Below are 6,549 nucleotides of genomic sequence, written 5' to 3'. Positions count from 1 at the left end.
ACTTCAATCTTTGGCCATTTACTTTGAATGGGGCACCATTTTCACCCTTTATTTCCACTGCTCCATATGGGAACATGCTAACCACTTCAAATGGCCCGGACCATCGAGATTTAAGCTTTCCAGGGAATAATTTTAGCCTTGAGTTAAATAGTAACACCTTTTGCCCTTCTTCAAAGTGTTTAGGAATAATGTGCTTATCATGCCAAAATTTCACCCTTTCTTTATAAATCTTGGCATTCTTATATGAGATTAGCCGCGATTCCTCCAATTCACTTAATTCAAGCATTCTCTTCTCACCTGCAGATTTAAAATCAAAATTAATAGCCTTAACAGCCCAATAAGCTTTATGTTCTATTTCTACAGGTAAATGACATGCTTTCCCATAAACCAGCTTATATGGAGACATTCCCAATAGAGTTTTAAATGCCGTTCTATATGCCCATAAAGCGTCTTCAAGCTTATTTGACCAATCTTTCCTCGAGCGGTTAACCGTTTTCTCTAAAATGAGCTTAATTTCCCGGTTGGCCAACTCCGCTTGGCCATTGGCTTGAGGATGATAAGGGAGTGACTTTTTATGCCTGCATCCATATTTAAGCAACAAAGTGTCAATGATTTTATTGCAAAAATGCTTACCTTCATCGCTTATTATTGCCTTTGGGACTCCGAATCTGTAAAATATGTTCCGCTTAAGGAACTTAAATACAACTTTAGCATCATTAGTTTGTGAAGGAATGGCCTCCACCCATTTGGAAACATAATCGACTGCTAAGAGAATGTACTTATTATTATATGAACTCGGAAATGGTCCCATAAAATCAATACCCCATACATCAAATAACTCAACTTCCAAGAACGTAGTCAGGGGCATTTCATTTTTTCGAGATATATTTCCAGTTCTTTGGCATGCATCACAATTTTTAACATATTCCCTAGCATCTCGGTACATAGTTGGCCAATAAAATCCTGATTGCCATACCTTTGCCACAGTCTTTGAAGTACTGAAATGACCACCTGTTTCAAGGTTATGACAATGATATAAAACATTATGTACCTCATCTTCAGGAATACATCTACGTATCATACCATCGGCACAATGTCTGTATAGCAATGGTTCCTCCCAAAAGTAACTTTTTACGTCATGTAAGAATTTCTTCTTTTGATGATAATTAAACCCCTTTTGAATCTCTCCACTGACCAAGTAGTTAGCAAAATCTGCATACCATGGAGAATTTCTAAGTGCTAGGACAAACTCATCCGGAAAATTCTCTTGAATTGGAACCTGATCTTTGATTGGGATATATTCCAAACGTGATAAATGATCTGCAACTAGATTCTCCGATCCCTTTTTGTCTTTTATCTCCACATCAAATTCCTGCAATAAAAGAATCCACCGAATTAGTCTAGGTTTTGCATCCTTCTTATGCAGCAAATATTTAAGAGCTGAATGGTCCGTATATATAATAACTTTAGATCCTACTAAATAGGATCTAAATTTGTCCAAAGCAAATATCACTGCCAATAGCTCTTTTTCTGTCGTTGCATAATTGAGTTGTGCCTCATTTAGCAACTTGCTAGCATAGTAAATGACGTGCAATCGTCCTTCTTTCTTTTGTCCCAAAACTGCTCCAACTGCATAATCACTTGCATCACACATCAATTCAAATGGTATTGACCAATCGGGTGAAGTTATAATTGGGGCCGAAATCAATTCCTTCTTCAACCTTTCAAATGCAACCAAAAAATTGTCATTAAATTGAAAAGGAGTATCTTTACATAATAAATCACATAATGGCTTTACTATTTTAGAAAAATCTTTAATAAAATGTCTATAAAAGCCAGCATGTCCTAAAAAACTCCTTATCCCCTTGACATTACTTGGGGGTGGCAATTTTTCGATAACTTCTATTTTGACGTTATCCACCTCAATTCCCTTGGGGGAAATCTTGTGCCCTAAGACAATTCCTTCTTTTACCATAAAATGGCATTTCTCCCAATTCAATACAAGATTTGTTTCCTCGCATCTCTGCAAAATCAATTCCAAATTATGAAGACAATGGTCAAAAGATGAACCATACACAGAAAAATCATCCATAAATATCTCCATAATTTTCTCAATATAATCAGAAAAAATAGCCATCATGCATCGTTGAAAAGTTGCAGGAGCATTGCATAAACCAAATGGCATTCTTCTAAAGGCAAAAGTGCCATAAGGACATGTAAATGTGGTCTTTTCTTGATCCTCTGGAGCTATAGCTATTTGATTATATCCTGAAAAACCATCAAGAAAACAGTAAAATTCATATCCTGCTATTCCCTCCAATAATTGATCAAGAAATGGTAGGGGAAAATGATCTTTTCTTGTTACCGTATTTAACTTACGATAATCAATACACACTCTCCACCCTACCACAAGTCTAGATGGAATCAATTCATCATTTTTACCCACGATTGTAGTTATTCCACCTTTCTTTGGTACCACATGAATTGGACTAATCCAAACACTATCGGAGATAGGAAAGACTATACCTGCATCAAGCCACTTAAGAATTTCATTTCTTACCACCTCTTTCATGTTTGGATTGAGTCTTCTTTGTGTTTCCACCACTGGTTTGCAATTGTCCTCCAATAAAATGCGATGCATGCATATAGAAGGACTTATACCTTTAATATCTGAAATTGTCCATCCAATTGCCTTCTTACGCTTCCTTAGAACTCTTAGCAACTTTGTACACTGCTCATCATCAAGATCAGCACTAACAATTACAGGCAAAGTACTATTTTCTCCAAGAAATTCATACCTTAAATGAGTTGGAAGTGGCTTAAGTTCTAACCTTGGAGGTTCAATTTTTGAAGGTTGTGAAAACCCTTTTCCTTGGCCAAGACTTTCATACACATTACCCCTTTTATAAGGTGCTTGAAAATCCAAGTACTTGGCCAATTCTTCAATTTCTTCACAAACATCTTCTTGCTTACCTAAACTCATTAAACAATGCTCAAGAGGATCTAAGTCAAGGTAGACTTGACTCATCTCTTGGGTTAGTTTATCAATTGTGCCAATAGAATAAGCATGATCGGTAAAAGAAGGGTATTTTTCCATTTCATTCAAATTAAATTCTACCTCTTCTTCACCTACTTGAAACTTAAGCTTGCCGTTTTTTACATCAATAATAGTACCTGCAGTAGCTAAAAATGGTCTATCTAGAATAATTGGCATAGATATATCTTCTTCCATATCTAATACCACAAAATCCACTGGAATGATAAATTTTTGAACTTTTATCAATACATTCTCCAACACTCCCAATGGATATCTAATAGACCGATCCGCTAGTTGCAAAGTAATATTTGTGCGTTTAAGCTCATGCAAACCCAATTGTCTAGCCACCGTTAAAGGTATTAATGATACACTAGCACCAAGATCACACAATGCTTTAGAAAAATCAACGTTACCTATGGTGCAAGGTATAGAAAAACTCCCTGGATCCTTCAACTTCGGTGGTAGCTTATTTTGAATAATTGCACTACATTCCTCCGTTAATGCTATTGTTTCGCAGTCTTCCAACTTTCTTTTTCTAGTCATGATTTCCTTGAGAAATTTCGCATAAGACGGAATCTGCAAAATAGCATCGGCAAAAGGAAAGTTAATGTGCAATTGTTTGAAAAGTTTAACAAATTTTTCAAAATCTTTATCAAACTTATTTTGCTTTAATCTTTGTGGAAATGGAACCGCAGGGGGTATTGGAATGGTAGCGGAAGATGATGGTTGATTTTCTCTTGATTCCTCCCGACTATTTTCTTCCACTATCGCCTCTTGGTTCCTCTGCTTTTCTTCTTGTTTTTCATTCTCATCTTTTTCAACTTCCATCACTGGAGGATCTTCTAATTGCTTACCACTACGAAGAGTAATGGCTTTCACATGCTCCTTAGGATTGACCTCTGTTTTGCTAGGTAATTCGCCTTGATTTCGATTATTCAACGAACTAGCAATTTGACCAATTTGGACCTCTACATTCCTGTACATTGTAGTGAGTTGGTCCAACCTTCCTTCTACTCGCTCAAATCTGTGTAACTTTTGCGAGCTTTTCCACTGCCATCTCCCAACCAGGTTTAGTTTCAGCTTGTTGTTGCCTTGATTGAAATCCCGGTGGATTGGTTGGCCTTGGTTGATTTCCTTGATCCTTCCATCCGAAGTTTGGATGATTTCTCCATCCCGGATTGTAAGTATTCGAGTAGGGGTTATTTTGAGCATTACGATTGTAATTATTGACGAATTGTACCTGTTCAGAATCGACACACTCATTAGTATCATGTTCACCTCCACATACAGAACAGCATGCTACATGTGCATTAGATGAACTTGGACCTTGTCTACTTAGCAATTTCATCACATTATTCATTTGAGCACTCAGCATATTGAGAGTGTCCATTTCTATCATACCTGCGTGACGTCTTGTATTACCTCTCTCATTGGCCAATTGGTAGTTATTTGCTGCCATTTCTTCTATGATATTATGAGCTTCTTGGGGTGTTTTACCCATTAAAGCTCCACCTGCAGCTGCATCGATCATAGTTTTAGTAGAAAAAACTAAACCATTATAGAAGGTTTGTATGATTAACCACTCCGGCAGTCCATGATGTGGACATTTCCGAAGCAAATCTCTAAACCTTTCCCATGCCTCATATAATGATTCACCTTCCAATTGGCTAAAACTAGTGATATCCATTCTAAGCTTAGCAGTCTTACCTGGTGGAAAATACTTATTTAAGAATGCTCTTGATAATTCATCCCATCCAGTGAAAGTATTGGGAGCATGAGAGTGTAGCCAAAGTTTGGCCTTATCTCTCAATGAAAATGGGAACAATCTTAGCCTTATAGCATCATCACTAACTCCATTCATTTTAATTGTATCACAAATTTCCAAGAATGTAGCTAAGTGTGTATTAGGATCTTCTACTGCATTACCTCCAAATTGAGATTGTTGAACCATTTGGATAAGTGATGGTTTAATCTCAAAGTTGTTAGCATTTACCGCAGGCCTTGCTATGCTCGTTTGTGAACCTTGTGTTCCGGTATAGTAAAATCTCGCAGAACTCGCCTATTTAGGTCATTTTCCGCCATTTCTTCTTCAAATGGTAATTCTATCAAGATATCTTCTATTGGCTGCCAAACCTCTTGTTCCTCTTGATGCAGTGTATTCCTCCTTTGTCTCCGCAATGTTCTTTCAATTTCAGGATCAAAATGTGCAACTTCTCTATTTGATCGGTGCATGCACTACAAATAAAAATAAGAGAAATTTTTGTAGTTTTAATTCAACAACTTGGATAAAAACAATGAAAATGTCTAAATTAATAGAGATGACTAGGCCCTAATATTGCCGCTCCCCGGCAACGGCGCCAAAAACTTGACGGGATTTTTGTATCAATGCAAGTTTAATTCCGATTTTACACCCGTTGGACTGCAAGTATACAGGTCGCAATTGTAGTACAAGATGCGTATCGGGTCGATCCCACGAGGAGCAATTTAAACAATTACTAAGCCCCTGTTCTCTCTATTATTTAGACTTACAATTAATTTGAGCAGAGAAAGTCTAATGCTGTAATCTACAAATCTGATATACAAATCTAGTTTAACAAATGCTAAATGCAAACAAAGAAATTTCACTTAAGGAAGATTCTAGGGATGTAGATTCCACTTATGGCATAAATTACACAAATGAATGGATTTACTTCCTGCTATTATTCTTGCTTAACCAGAGATTTATTTCCAAAATTACCAAGTCTCATTTTCATGATGAAATGGCTTAGAGTAATATAGATTTCCCTATTTCCATGGTGAAATACTACTACAACTCTGTTTTAATTCATAAAATACTAAGTAATCCACTTAAGTGTATTTCTATTTTCATGAACATACAACTCAAGCTCTACTCATGTGTTTCCATTGTTATTACCAATTCTCATTGAACAATAACAACTGTAAACAAGTTATTGGTGATCAATCAATAACAAGAAATCACAGCTACACAAGTAGACAAGTTAACTCAAGATATAACAAGTGTAAATCACATTCAATTAGTATTATTTAGCCATAAGTTTCATCTACTCCCTAGATGAAGGAGTTTAGCTACTCATGAATGATTTAACAATCAAACTCACAAGTTTATTAATGCAAAACATCATAAAGTACAAGTATAAGAAAGATAAAAGAAAGCTTAGCCAATTGAAAGTGAAGCTCTCCAATTCCTGCTATGTTCTTGCACAATATGATTACAAGTGAAAACTCTCCAAAAAAAATGCTTCTCCAAGTACTCCCCTCTAGAGAGAAAAAAGTGTTACAAAATGAAAAGGGTTAATTCCACTTTGTCCCCCCAAACTTTGGACGATTACCCACTTAAGTCCCTAAATTTCAAAATGGGACACTTAAGTCCCTAAATTTATAAATATCTCCCACTTAAGAAAAATTGTTAACAAATTCTGAATGTCGTTGGTGGTCGAAGTGTCCCATTTTATAAGGGTTTAGGGATTTAAGTGTCCCATTTTATAAGTTCA

General features: G+C 36.2%; 1 non-coding gene across 1 annotated transcript; it reads left to right on the top strand.

The window, feature by feature from the left end:
• Window positions 1-4,626: 4,626 nt before the first annotated feature.
• Window positions 4,627-4,733, top strand: LOC113776608. The gene has a single exon (XR_003469094.1). It is a non-coding gene; the product is annotated as a small nucleolar RNA R71 (small nucleolar RNA).
• Window positions 4,734-6,549: the final 1,816 nt, after the last annotated feature.

Source organism: Coffea eugenioides, chromosome 6 (genome assembly GCF_003713205.1).
Source record: "Coffea eugenioides isolate CCC68of chromosome 6, Ceug_1.0, whole genome shotgun sequence".
NCBI lineage: Eukaryota > Viridiplantae > Streptophyta > Magnoliopsida > Gentianales > Rubiaceae > Coffea > Coffea eugenioides.
The sequence above is the reverse complement of the archived record's forward strand: the minus strand, read 5'-3'. Positions and strand labels throughout refer to the sequence as shown.